Source organism: Muscardinus avellanarius (assembly GCF_963383645.1).
Source record: "Muscardinus avellanarius genome assembly, chromosome: 3".
Taxonomy (NCBI): Eukaryota; Metazoa; Chordata; class Mammalia; order Rodentia; family Gliridae; genus Muscardinus; species Muscardinus avellanarius.
In genome coordinates, this window is record NC_137788.1 from 16150289 (window position 1) to 16165078 (window position 14790).

Consider the following 14790-nt stretch of genomic DNA (forward strand, 5'->3'; position numbering starts at 1 on the left):
AAAAAATTAAAATTAAAAAATAAAAATAAATTAAAAAGACTAAAAGATAGGGCTGGGGTGGAGGTAGCTTGGAGGTACAATGCCCCTAAGTGCCATCTCCGGTACTACAAATATAAATAAATAAATAATAAAAAGGACTGAGCCGGGCATGGTGGGGCATGCTTATAATCCCAGTACTTGAGAGGCTAAGACAGGAGGATCCCAGGTTTGTGGCCTATTTCAAAAGAAATAATAAAATAGGGCGCATAGCGGGCATAGTTGTGCATACTTGTAATCCCAGTACTTGGGAGGCTGAGACAGGAGGATCCCAAGTTTGTGGCCAGCCTCGTCTACTTAGTGAAGTCCTTTGCCACTTAGTGAGACCCTATTTCTAAATAAAGAATAAAAGATAGGGCTGGAGGTAGAGCTCAGTGGTAGACTACCCCTGGGTTCCTTCCCCAGTGCCACAAAAAATAATAAAATAAAAAGGGCTAGGGGTGCAGTTCAGAAGCAGAATGCTCCTAGGTTCAATCCCCTGTATGGAAGGAAGGAAGGAAGGCTCTTCTGGAGAGAAAACAAACACGCTGGAACCATGTACCTTTCCACGTGGAGGCTGAGTCTCTGGGCTCTTGTCCCTGCCTTCTCAGATGGGAGGCCCCGCTCAGCTGGGCCCAGCTGCCAGCACCCATCTGCCATAGTTTGGCCTATAAATGCCCTTCAAAGGCTCATGAGTGAAAGACTTGGTCCCAGCCCGCACTCCTGGAAGGTGGTGGAAACTTTAGGAGGCGGGGCTTCACGGGAGGCCCTGAGGTCACTGGGGCGTGGCTTTTTGAGGAGACTGTGGAATCCTGGTCTCTCTCTTTCCCTCTCTTTCTTTCCTGCCATGAAGCGACTGGGTCTTGCTACCCACCAATACCTGCCACGATGTGCCGCTTCTCCACAGGCCCAAAGCAGCTGGGCCAATGGAGCATCCACCAGCCGAAACAGCCAAAAGGGAGCCCAAGTAAACCTTTTTCTTTCTAAGTCGGTTATCTCAGGTGTTTAGTTGTGATGGAACTGGAGGACCTCCACCTACGTGCCTGTGGCTGAGGGATTCCAAAGAGTAAAGGGGAGACATGTAACAAAGGTTGCTCTCAGGACCTCACATACTTTCACTTCCATCCTCTCTCTCTCTCTCTCTCTCTCTCTCTCTCTCTCTCTCTCTCTCTCTCTCTCTCTCTCTGGTGCGTGGTGCTGGTGATTGAACCCAGGAGCATTCTACTGCTGACCTACACCCCCAGCCTTTTTAAAATTTTTATCTGGCCGGGCGTGGTGGCGCACGCTTGTAATCCCCGCGCTTGGGAGGCAGAGACAGGAGGATCGCGCAGGTTCGAAGCCAGCCGCGGGCGCTGGCTTAGGAGACCCTGTTTCCAAATAAAAATGTTAAAATAGGTCTGGGAGTGTATCCCGGAGGTAGAAGGGCTTCCAGGAACCCCAGTACCACCAAAAAAAAAAAAAAAAAAAATTTTATTTGGAAACAGAGTCTTGCTAAGTTGCTGAGAGCCTTGATTAGTTGCTGAGGCTGACTTCAAACCTGCAATCTTTCTGTCTCAGTCTTCAGGTACTAGGATTATAGATATGTACCACCATATTTAGTGTGTGTGTGTGTGTGTGTGTGTGTGTGTGTGTGTGTGTGTTACTAGGGATTGAGCCCAGGGGCATTCTATCTCTGAGCTACACCCCCAGCCCTATTTTATTTTTTATTTGGAAACAGGTTCTTATTATGTCATGGAGGGTCTCACAAGTTATCCTCCTGTCTCAGCCTCCCACGGACTGGAACTACAAGCGTGAGCTACCACACCCGGCTCGACTATTATCTTTTATGAAAATGCTCAGCAGTTCTGGAAGGCAGAATCTCCTCTCCTACGGATGAGGGTGCTGAGCTCCAGAGAGGCCGAGGCTCTAGGACTGTGGCAAAGCTCAGCGTGAAATCCGTGTCCCTCTACTCCCACTGTGGCCTAGAAACACCGCACGCTCTTTGCCATGCGCTGTGCTAAGGTGTTTAACATACGGGGACACATTTCATCCCCACTTCTCACACCAAAGGTAAGTAATACTGCCTTCATTTTAATAAGAAGCAAAACAAAACCGGGCAGGGTGACACACGCCTGCAATCCCAATACTTGGGAGGCTGAGACAGAAAGGTCGTAGGTTGGAAGCCAGCCTCAGCGATTAGCAAGGCTTTCAGGAACTTAGTGAGACCGTTTTTTGTTGTTGTTGTTGTTGTTGTTTTTGTTTTGTTTTGTTTTTACAATACTAGGGATGGAACCCAGGGGCATTCGACCTCCAAGCTACATCCCCAGCCCTGTTTTTTATTCTTTATTTTGAAGCAGGGTCTCACTGAGTTGCAAAGGACCCCAGTAAGTAGCTGAGGCTGTCCTCGAACCATGATCCTCCTGTCTCAGCCTCCTAAATGCTGGGATTACAAACATGTGCCATTCCCGGCTTGAGACCCTGTTTCTAAATAAAAAATAAAATAGGGCTGAGGATGTAGCAAGCAGGTAGAATGCCCCTGGGTTCAGTCCCCAGCACACCAACCCCTGCCAAAAAAAAAGAAAGAAAGAAAGAAAGAAAGAAAGAAAGAAAGAAAGAAAGAAAGAAAGAGAGAGAGAAAGAAAGAGAGAAACACAAGTTCAAAGAGGTGAAATCACTTACCCGGAGTCACATAGCAAGTATGTGTCAGAGACGGAACCAGGGCTGTTTGATTCCAAGACTTTCTTTTTCATTTTCCCACAATTGGTGTCTATTTCTGAGCAACTCATATATGTCAAAAGGGCTAACTTGGCTGGGTGTGGTGGCACACGTTTATAATCCAAGAATTTGGAAGGCAGAGACGGGGGGTAGGGGGCGGTTTGTGGACTAAAAAATAGGACTGGGAATATAGCTCGGAGGTACAGTGTCCCTGGGTTCCATCCCCAGTACTGCAAAAAAAAAAAAAGTGCTAACTTACTGCAGAGAAAAAGATGCATCCAGCCTCCTGGTCCCTGCAGAACACACAGTCTGCTGGAGAGAGAGCGGTGTAAGCGGTCACACGTGCAGATTCTCAGTGTGACATGCACAGTGCCAAGTGTGGGTGGGCACAGCGGGCGCTGGGCTTGGAGGGGACCGTCCCCTCAGGGGTGTGCTGCTCCTCTCATCCACACGCAGAGGAAGGTGGGGCCTGACTGAGGGAGGGGCCACAGCAGCCCCCTGGCCGGGGATGACAGCCCCGCGTGGCCCTCCCAGGGGGCCTCGGCCTTGGGGCCAGCTCAGTGGATAAGATGAGAGTAGAACTTAGGTTTCTTTTCTCCAGACGGGCAGGTGACTGGATCTATAATCCAGATCTGAAACATCACGCAAAGGCTGATGGGTTAAAAGCTTGGACGTGCCCTGGATGGGGACACTAGGACCCCAATGTCTTCTTCTTCCTGTCTCTGTCTGCTGACTGGCAGAGCAGGCCTCCCCCACCTTATAGACGCCGGCTCCTGTGTACCACCACAGCCCTAAGCAGCAGAGACGCACAACCAGGGACTAAAACCCACGAAACTGTGAGTCCAAGTAAAGTAAACCTTTTAAGTTGAAGACCCCAAGTCTTCTGTCACAGTGACAGAAAGCTGGCTAGCACACTGGAGGGAGGGCAGGGGGTGGACCGCCAGATCCCCTTCGCTGGAAGTTCCTCCGGCCAGATCTGCTGAGCGCGGGCAGGCGCTGCCCAGACTTGCCAAGCAGCCAAGTTCTCCCAACGTTGCTGCAGAGTGAAAATGCATTCTGCCCCGCAGAAAAACACTCTCTCCCCGCAGGTGAGGAGGCTGCGGGGCCTTCAGCGCGCTCTTCTGCATGTTCTCGAAAAGGAGGTAGAGAAATTTCTTTTATTTGTTTGGGGTACTAGGGATTAAACCCATGGACATACTACTTTTTTTTTTTACTTTTATTTTTATGTGGAACATATTAAAAATGGCATACATTTAGACTGTACTTGGTGCCCTCCTCTCCCTGTCCCCTATTCCCCCCTCCCAACAATAAGTGTCCAGGTTAACCATGCTATATTCATACTTTTACACATATTTGGATATAGCTCCTCCATTAATAAACCTCAGCCTTCTTCTTCTCCTATCCTTCCATTCTAGCTTTGCTGAGATTTCCCAGGGACGTGCTACTTCTGAGCTACACCCCCCAGCCTTTTCTATTTATTCATTCATTTATTTATTTATCTTTAATTTTGAAACAGAGTCTCCCTAAATTGCCAAGGCTGGCCTCAAACTTGTGATCCTCTTGCCTCCGAGGCTCCTGAGTAGCTGGGATCACAGGCATGGGCCTCGACACCAAGCACACCTCAGTTTTTCGCCCATCCCCAAACCCCTAACGTCCTAACTGGATGAGCCTGCTTGCTCAAACTCTGACTGACATATCCCCTTCTCTGACAAAAACTCTGGCTCTGCTGGGCATGGTGGCACACACTTGTAATCCCAGTACTTGGGAGGCTGAAACGGGAGGATCACAGTTTTGAAGCCAGGCTCAACAGGCCCTCCGTAACTCAGTGAGACCCAGTTTCCAAATAAAATATAAAATGGGGAATGTAGCTCAGTGGTAGAGCACCTTTGGTTTTAACCCCCAGTTACTGCAAAACAAGAACAAAAATAAAAAGCCCAAGGTATTACTACTGAACAAGGCCCAGTGTTCTTGTACTGGGGATGGAACCCAGGGTCATTCTACCTCCGAGCTCTACCCCCAACCCTATTTTTTATTCTTTCTTTTGATATAGGGTCTCACTGAGTTGCAAAGGGCCTCACTAAGTAGCTGAGGCTGGCCGAGAACCTCAATCCTCCTGTTTTAGCCTCCTAGATGCTGGGATTACAAGCGTGGGCCACCACGCCCAGCTAGGGGAGACACCTTTTAAAGAAGATTCCAGAAATTATTTGGACAATGTCCTCTTGACTGTGAAGAGGGTGAGATGTTTGCATAATATAAAAGCACTTTAGCTGGACGTGGTGGTGCACACTTGTAATCCCAGTACTTGGGAGGCTGAGACAGGAGAATTGTGCAGGTTCGAAGCCAGCCTCAGCTACTTAGTGAGGCTCTCAGCAACTTAGTGAGACCCTGTTTCCAAATAAAGTATAAAATAGGTCTGGGAATGTAGCCCAGAGGTGGAAAGCCCCGGTGTTTCATCTCCAAAACCACAAAAAAGAAAAAAGCATTTTTATTTTGCAGCCCGGTGTGCAGAACACAATACGCACTATTGTCCAGTGCTGTCTGCATGTTTTAGGGCCCTCGAAGGCAGCCCCAGATCCCCACAGAAATGAATAGAAGCGAGGGTGGTCCCGCTGCTCTTGCCGGCCACGGCTAACTGCTGACATACTACACAATTCTTTGGGATTTCCTTTTGGCACGACTATAGTGACAAACACTAAGGGAACTTTGGTGCCTGGGGTGCTGAGCACTTGCCGAGCATGCGTGAGACCCTGGGCTCCATCTCCAGCGCCAGCAAAATAAATAAAGGAGTGGCCTGGTAAACCCACACGTGAGTGATATTTTGTATATGATTATATGAACATAGATGGCAATGTGGAAGAAAACCCAGTCTATTATCATAGTGTTTGATGGTTCAAGGAAGGAGGAGTTAAGAGGAAGAAAAGATTTAAAACTCAATGAACCTGGTGTGGTAGCTCACGCTTGTAATCCAGTACTTTTTTCTTTTCTTTTTTTTTTTTGCGGGTCTGGGGATGGAACCCAGGGGCATTCGACCTCTGAGGTACACCCCCTGCCCTATTTTTTATTCTTTATTTTAAAACCGGATCTCACTGAGTTGCAGAGGGCCCCACTAAGTAGCTGAGGCTGTCTGCGAACCGCGATCCTCCTGTCTCAGCCTCCCGAATGCTGGGATTACAAGAGTGCGCCACCACGCCCGGCGTAATCCAGTACTTGAAAGGTTAAGACAAAAAGATCATAGGTGCCGGGCGTGGTGGCGCACGCCAGCCTCGCTGGCTTAAGAGACCCTGTTTCCAAATAAAATTATAAAAAATAGGTGTCTGGGAGTGTAGCCTGGAGGTAGAAGGGCTTCCAGGAACCCCAGTACCACCAAAAAAAAAAAAAAAGGATCACAGGTTCCTGGCCAGCCTCAGCAACAGGAGGCCCTCGCAACTTAGTGAGACCCTGTTTCAAAATAAACAATAAAATAGGACTAGGGATGTAGCTCAGAGGTAGAATGCCCTTGGGTTCAATCCCCAGTACCACAAAAAATTAAAAAATAAAACTCGATGAACAGAAAGATATATGACATGCTAGTTACAATAGTTATCTACTGCTGTGTAACAAATTAACCCAAAATTTAGCAGCTGGGGACAACAGATATTTATTATCTCATCTCTGCAGGTCAGGATTCCGGGCTGAGCTGGGCCCTCTGGCTCCAGATCTCAGCCAGGGCTACGGGCTCCTCTGAAGACTCGACTGGGGGCAGATCCACCTCCAAGCTCACCTGCACAGTTACTGGCAGGTTTGGTCTCCTCTGCGCTGTGACTGTGATAACTCATTCCTTTGCTCTCCCTCGGGCAGCAGACAGTGTGGCAGCTGGCGTCTCTTAGAATAAGCTAGCAACTGAGGTCCAGAAGAGAAACCAGTCTTTTTGTCACCTAAGGATGAAAGCAACATCCTATCACTCTTGACACCTTCTTCCCCCACCCCTAAACTTCAGGTTTATTTGTACAAATAACCCAGGGGTCACACCAGTCCTCCTGTCCTCATTCACAGACAGAGGCCTTTGCTGTGCAGCCTTCACAGGGGCTGTGCACCCTTGGGAGCTGCAGCCGAAGCTGGAGCTGTGGCCTGCGCCTTGGCTTGGGCTTGATCCTGAGTCTTGGTTTGAGCCCTGGCCTTTGGCCGGCAGATCGGGCAAGTCTTGGTCCTGTGGGCACGAATACCTGTGCCGAGCTTGGGGCGGTCAATGAGAGTGAGTTGATGGAGCTTGTGGGTGGCCCTTTGGGATCATGGGCTTAGACTCCATGGGCTTTATGAGGCCCTTGATGGCCTCGGCACGCACGCTCATGGTCTTGGCATTGGGCCTGCGTCTTCTTCAGACCTTTCTTGTTGTACTTCTCGACAAAAACGCATATTCCTTAGGATCTTGGGGTCTTAAGAGATTTGTATGTTTGGGATCGGGGTTTCTTGACGCCATTTCTGTGCCATTTCTGGGACTGCTTGTGCGTGGTGCGGTTCTTGGACTTGGCCGTGTCTGCCTCGTAAACCAGGGCTCCAGAAGCTCGCTCTTGACGCCTTCGGTCCAGCCCACATTCCAGGGAAGGGGATCACACAAGGGTCCGAATACCAGGATGTGGGCATTCTTCGGGTGGAGGTATAAATTGTAAACACATACGAGCAAGAAAAATGCGTTAGCTTTTCATCACTCTGACCAAAATACCTTCGCTACATGCTTCCAACACGGGAGCTCTTAGAGGACATTCCAGACCCAAGCTATAACAGAAAAGAAAAAGCAGATAAAGGGGGCAGGAAGGTCAGAGGCAGCAGGCCTGGGGAGCCCGGTGAAGGAGCTTGATCTTATTCCAAAGGGCAGCCTCTGATTAGGCGTGGGGGAAGGGGGCAATCACCTTTGTGTCTTAAAGAGCTCCCTCTGCTAAATCAAGAAATAGTAGAAGCCGGGCATGGTGGTGCACGCTTGTAATCCCAGCATTTGGGAGGCTGAGACAGGAAGATCAAGGTTTGTGGAAAACCTCAGCTACGTTTTTTTTGTGGGTTTTTTTTGTTGTTGTTGTTGTTTTTTTTGCGGGTCTGGAGATGGGACCCAGAGGCATTTGACCTCCGAGCTACACACCCTGCCCTATATTTTATTCTTTATTGTGAAAACAGGGTCTCACTAAGTTGCAGAGGGCCTAAGTAGCTGAGGCTGTCCGCGAACTGTGTTCCTCCAGTCTCAGCCTCCCCAATGCTGGGATTACAAGCATGAGCCACCACGCCCGGCTTAAAACCTCAGCTACTTAGGGAGACCCTTTGCAACTCATGAGACCCTCTTTCAAAATAAAGAATAAAAAATAGGGCTGGGGATAGAGCTCAGAGATAGAATGCCCCTGGGTTCCATCCACAGTACTGCAAAAAAAAAAAAGTAGCAATGTAAAGAAAACCATCAGGAAAAAAAATAGGTAAGAGAATAAAATATCACTGCCTCTGGGCTGGAGAAGGAGACTAAAGCAAACAGGAGCCATTTGCTTTTCCTTATGAGCTGCTCACGGGCACTGGCAGCAGTTTATTGCTGTTTTCGGGGGATTTTGTTTGTTTGTGGTACTGGGACTTGAACCCAGCAGCTGTGCACCACTGAGATAAACCCAGCCTTATTCATTCATTCATTCATTCATTCATTCATTCATTTGTGTATTTGGTACTGAGGATTGAACACAGGGGCATTCTACCTCTGAGCTACACTCTCAGCCTTTTTTATTTTTTTGTTTTGCAACAGAATCTCACTAGGTTGCTGCGAATCTTGCTAAATTGCTGAGATTGGCCTCAAGCCTGTGGTCTTCCCCTTTCAGCTCCTGAAGCCGGGCACACGCCGCCAAGCCCGGCTAGTGGAGGTCTGTTTTTTTGTTTTGTTTCTGTTTCTTTTCTTTGTTAATGTAGTTCTAGGGAATGGACCCAAGGCCTCTCACATGCTAGGCAAGCTACCACTGAGCTGTATCCCCAACACTGCCCGTGTGTTTTAAACCAGGTCTACAGATGACTAGTATTTTTCTTCCTCTTCTTTCTTTCTTTGATTTTCATTTCATTGTTGTTGTTGTTGTTTCTCACTAGGGATTTAACCCAGAGACACTCAACCACTGAAATACACCCCCAGCCTTTTTTTTTTTTTTTTAAACAGAGTCCCACTAAATTGCAGGGGATTTCACTAAGTTGCTGAGGCTGGCCTCATCCTCCTGCCTCAGCCAATCATCCTCCCAAATACTGGGATTACAGGTGTGCCCGGGATTAAAGGAACACCACCCCACCTGGCCAAATTACTATTATTTTTTAAAAATGTATTTTTTTTTTTTTGTGTGTGTGTGTGTGTGTGTGTGTGTGTGGTACTGGGACTTGAACCCAGAAGCATTCTATCTCCGAGCTACACCCCAGCCCTATTTCTTAATCTTTTTATATTTGAAACAAGATCTCACTAATTGCGAAGGGCCTCACGAAGTAGCTGAGGCTGACTGCGAACCTGCGATCCACCTGTCTCAGCCTCCCAAGTACCGAAGAATTTTTAATATTAGAAAACTGAGGCCGCTGTAGCTTAGAGGTGGAATGCCTCTGGGCAAAAAGAAAGAAAACTCGGGCCGTGCGTGGTGGCTCACACTTGTAATCCCTGCGCTTGGGAGGCGGAGACAGGAGGATCAAGTAGGTTTGAAGCCAGCCTCGCTGGCTTAAGAGACCCTGTTTCCAAATAAAAATATAAAATAGGTCTGGGAGTATAGCCCGGAAGTAGAAGGGTTTCCAGGAACCCCGGTACCACCAACAACAAAAAATAAAACTCAGAAGAAAAGCCGGGCATGGTGGCACACGCTTGTAATCCCAGCATTCAGGGAGGCTGAGACCAGAGGATCTTCATTTGAGGCCAGCCTCAGCTACTTAGTGAGGTTCTTTGCAACTCAGTGAGACCTTGTTTCAAAATAAAGAATAAAAAATAGGGCTGGGGGTGTAGCTCAGAGGTAGAATGCCCCTGGGCTGTCTCCAGTACTGCAAAAAAATAAAATAAAATTGCACCATGCTTTTATCCATCTCAGCTCGGCCACACAGAAATCTCACTCTCTGTCCACAATGGTTCTAGCGATCATAACCTTCAAAACCTCCAGCCCCGGAGTTTCAAGTAGCAGGATTTTTTTTTTTTTTTTTGGTGGTACTGGGGTTCCTGGAAGCCCTTCTACCTCTGGGCTACACTCCCACGGGCTACACTCCCAGACCTAGTTTTTAACTTTATGTGGAAACAGGGTCTCTTAAACCAGCGAGGCTGGCTCCGAACCAGCGCGATCCTCCTGTCTCCGCCTCCCAAGCGCGGGGATTACAGGCGTGCGCTACCACGCTCGGCTCAAATAGCAGGATTTTGAGCTGGCTGCCGCTTTGCTCTGTCAACAGTTTTAGCAAAATCCCCTTCCACCTCTGCTGGTGATTTAGAGATAGCATTTCTGAAACGGTGTGTGGATAAAGGATGTTGCTGCTCTGGAAAAAAAATGTGTCTGTCGCCTGCCAGGAGGAGACAAAGAGAGCTGCGCCCGTGCCAAGGGACGCCATCCAGAAAGGGAAGGTCACAACGCCCTCCACGCGCGCTTGCTTTTAAGTCTCGCCTTTGACATTTTTACATCAGCATTCGCTTCTCTCCAATGTCCTCTGAGGGAAGGTTAAGTGATGCTTCTTAGGAGTGTTATGTACTTTACCAAAACGTCTAATCTTGCCTTCCTGGGGGGAAGGACACACGGAAGACACAGGATGCCCTGGAGCAGGTGCAGACCAGACAAGGACCCTAGGCCTCCCACCCCTGTCCTTCCCACATTCTTTTGTCTGAGCAAATCAAAGCCTGCCTGCTACGGAGCTGAGGAGCTGACGTGTAATAAATGTTCTCTGACTGGGAGTCTCTTTTAGAGAATATCAGATCTGCAGTGTAAACAGATTTCTCTGCAGGAAACCATATTCCGTATTCTCATTTTCACCTTCTCGAGGTCCCCAGCAGAGATGGAAGAGATCAGGGGAGAGTCTGAGGGCAAGGGCCCCTGAAGATTCTTGGTGACATCACGGAAGACTGCCTTCTTAGGACAGATGGGCACAAATGGAATCGGGACCATTTTTCCTAACAAAAGCATGCTCTGACCAGGGGTGGTGGCACATGCTTGTAATCCCAGTACTTGGTAGTCTGAGACAGGAGGATCGCAGGTTCGCAGCCAGCCTCAGCTACTTAATGAAGCCCTTGGCAATTTAGTGAGATTCTGTTTCAAATTTTAAAAATGGGAAAATAGGGCTGAGGGTATAGCTCAGAGGTAGAATGCCCCTGGGTCCAATCCAGAGAGAGAGAGAGAGAGAGAGAAAAGAAGAAGAAGAAGAAGAAGAAGAAGAAGAAGAAGAAGAAGGAGGAGGAGGAGGAGGAGGAGGAGGAGGAGGAGGAGGAGGAGGAGGAGGAGGAGGAGGAGGGTCAATCTCCAGTATGAGAGAGAGAGAGAGAGAGGAAGAAGAAGGAGGAGGAGGAGGAAAACAGGGAGGGAGGAGAGAGAAGAAGAAGGGAGAGGAGAGGAGAGGAGAGGAGAGGAGAGGAGAGGAGAGGAGAGGGGAGGGGAGGGGAGGGGAGGGGAGGGGAGGGGAGGAAGGGAGGACAGACCTACCCTGGGCCCCTGACACAGGAAGGGCAAAGGAAAGCTGAATCTATGGTCTGAAGAATGAGAGCATGGGCCCTGCAGCCCCGTCATATGTCTCTGTGCACCTGCTTGGCCTTCCATTAAGGATGTCTGCCAAGGGATCAAGCCTCAGGCTGTGCTTGGCTCAGATCTGTCAGAAGCAACTTAGATTTTTCTACAGAAGGAGGCATGAGCAAGTCCAGCCTACAATGGAGGGTTAGTTAACATCCACCTGTGGTTTCATATCCAGCAGGTAGGTTCTGCATCACAGGTCCAGAAGTTTGTTTGCAGCTTAGGTGAACAAACCCAAAGCTTATAACACACACACCCCTGACTTCACCACAACCAACATGGTGTTCTTTTCTATGTATGTCTTACAGGGTGCTTAGCTATCACAGACTTCATGATTAAAGGTTATGTTCTGCCGGGCATGGTGGCATACACCTGTAATCCCAGTATTTGAGAGGCTGAGGCAAGAGGATCACAGGTTTGAGGACAACCTCAGCAATGTAGACAGACTCTCAGCAACCTCGTGAGACCCTGTTTCAAAACAAAAAATTAGCCGGGCGTGGTGGCACACGCTTGTAATCCCCGCGCTTGGGAGGCGGAGATAAGAGGATCGCGCAGGTTCGAAGCCAGCCGCGCTGGCTTAAGAGACCCTGTTTCCAAATAAGAAAAGTATAAAAATAGGTCTGGGAGTGTAGCCTGGAGGTAGAAGGGCTTCCCCCAGCACCACAAAAAAAAAAAAAAAATTAAAAACGGCCTGAGGTGTAGCTTGGAGGTAAATGCCCCTGGGTTCAATTCCCCCCCCTCCCCCGTACAAGAAAAGAAGAAAAAAAGTTATGTTCCATAAGATTGAAGAAAATCCGAATATCTCAGAAAACCTCTTGTTCCGCCTCTGAAAACATTAAATAGAAGAGCTAAGACACGGGGATATATAGGTTGAAAAAAAATTTTTTTTTTTTTTTTTTTTGGTGGTACTGGGGTTCCTGGAAGCCCTTCTACCTCCGGGATACACTCCCACGGGCTACACTCCCAGACCTATTTTTTTACCTTTTTATGTGGAAACAGGATCTCTTAAGCCAGCGAGGCCGGCTCCGAACCAGCACGATCCTCCTGTCTCTGCCTCCCAAGCGCAGGGAATACAAGCATGCGCCACCACGCCCGGCTATAGGTTGAAATTTTTTTTTTCCCCCTTTGGTGGTACTGGGGTTCCTGGAAGCCCTTCTACCTCCCGGCTACACTCCCAGACCTATTTTTATATTTTTATTTGGAAACAGGGTCTCCTAAGCCATCGCGCGCGGTTGGCTTCGAATCTGCGCGATCCTCCTGTCTCTGGCTCCCAAGCGCGGGGATTACAAGCGTGCGCCACCACGCCCGGCTTTGACTTGGTATTTAAGGAGAAAAGAAGGGATATGAAACCAGCTCCCATTCTCTGACTCTGTTCCATCTTTCCTATGCCCCTACCTTCAGAAGAGCCAAAGTAAAGGCAGGCCCCTGGGGGTGGGAGGTCCGCTCCTGGCTGGCCCTAGGCAGTGGAAACTATCTCAGTATTGCAGAAACAGGTTGACTCTCACTGGTACTACTTCAGGGCTAAGTCCAACTCAAGGTTTGCGATGAGGCAAAGCTTATTGTTAATAAGTAGTTGTTTACAACCATGAGCTGCAAACCCAGTTGAATATACTCTGTGAACTTTAACAAGCTATTCCATTAGAAGTTTTTTTTTTTTTTTTCTCCCTGTACTAGGAGTGGAACTGAGGGGCATTCTAGCTCTAAAATACACCCCCAGTCCTATTTTTTTTCTTTATTTTTGAAACAGGGTCTCACTAAGTTGGGGAAGGCCTCACTAAATAGCTGAGGCTGTCTGCAAATCTGTGATCCTGCTGTCTCAGCCTCCCAAATGCTGGGATTACAAATGTGGGCCACCACGCCTGGCTGATAAAAGCTTTTTTTTTTTTTTTTTTTTTGGTGGTACTGGGGTTCCTGGAAACCCTTCTACCTCCAGGTTACACTCCTAGACCTTTTTTATATTTTTATTTGGAAACAGGGTCTCTTAAGCCAGTACGGCTGGCTTCGAACTTGCGCGATCCTCCTGTCTCCACCTCTCAAGTGCGGGGATCACAAGCGTGCGCCACCACGCCCGGCAATAAAAGCTTTTTATTTTAAAATATTTATTGAAATATTTCAGCTGAGCATGGTGGCGCACGCTTGTAATTCCAGTACTTGGGAGGCTGAGACAGGAGGATTGCACAGGTTCAAAGCCAGCCTCAGCTCTTCATTGAGGCTCTCAGCAAATTAGTGAGACCTTGTTTCCAAATAAAATAGAAAATTTGTCTGGGAGTATAGGCCAGAGGTAGAAAGCCCCTGGGTTCCATGCCCAGTACCACAAGAAAGAAAGAAAGTAAGTAAGAGAGAGAAGGGAAGAAAGAAAGATTTCCAACCAAGTGTGGTGGCGCACGCTTGTAATCCCAGCACTTGGGAGGCTGAGACAGGAGGATCACAGGTTCAGATACAGCCTCAGCTACTTAGTGAGGCCCTCTGCAACTCAGTGAGACCCTGTTTCAAAATAAAGAATAAAAACTAAGGCTTGGGTATAGCTCAGAGGCCCTGGGTTCCATCCCCAGTACTGCAAAAAAGCAAAAAAAGAAGAAAGAAGAAGAAGGAGAAGGAGAAGGAGAAGAGGAAAAGGAAAAGGAAGAAGAGGAGGAGGAGAAAAAAAGAAAAAAAAAAAGAAATATTACCTACAGGGCCTGGGAACAGAGTTTACTGGTGGAACATGTGGTTAGCATGGGTTTAACTTGGCCCTGAGTTCAATCCTCAGCACCAAGGGGAAAAAAAAGATTTCTTGTGGTACCAGGGATGGAACCCAGGGGCCTTCGAGCTAAATCCCCAGCTGTTTTTCATTCTTTATTTTGAAACAGGGTCTCACTGACTTGCAGAAGGCCTCACTAAGTAGCAGCTGAGGCTGGCTGCGAACCCGGACCCTCCTGCTTCAGCCTCCCAAATGCTGAGATTACAAGTGTGCGCCACCACGCCTGGCTGCAAGAAAGAAATCTTAAATTCAGAAAATCGTGCAAATCAGAGTATAGGGTGAGATGAATTTTCATCACATGAACATTCACAGATCTAGGATGTGCCCAGCAGCCAAAGCTCTCTTCACATCCCTTCTAGTAATGACCCTCCCAAGGGCACCTTGACCTCTAACACTATAGACCAGTTCAACTGCCCTTGAACTTTACACAGATGGGCTCTAAATAGAGTTTACTCCCTTAGGTCTGCCTTTAACTCATCAGTATATTTATAAAATACATCCATGTTCTTGAACATAGTTGTAGACTGTTCATTCTTATACTTGTTTAGTATTTCATTGGGGGATATAGCACAATTTATCCAGTCTACTACAGGTGATATTTAGTGCTGTTTCAAGTTTTACATTATA

The 14790-nt window shown here is 48.0% G+C and overlaps 1 pseudogene across 1 annotated transcript; it reads right to left on the reverse strand.

The window, feature by feature from the left end:
• Positions 1-6367: 6367 nt before the first annotated feature.
• Positions 6368-10808, reverse strand: LOC308259995 (large ribosomal subunit protein eL29-like; annotated as a pseudogene). The gene is made up of 4 exons: positions 10677-10808; positions 10404-10425; positions 6718-7222; positions 6368-6441 (listed from the first exon to the last, which is right to left on the reverse strand). The product of its transcript is annotated as a large ribosomal subunit protein eL29-like (transcript).
• Positions 10809-14790: the final 3982 nt, after the last annotated feature.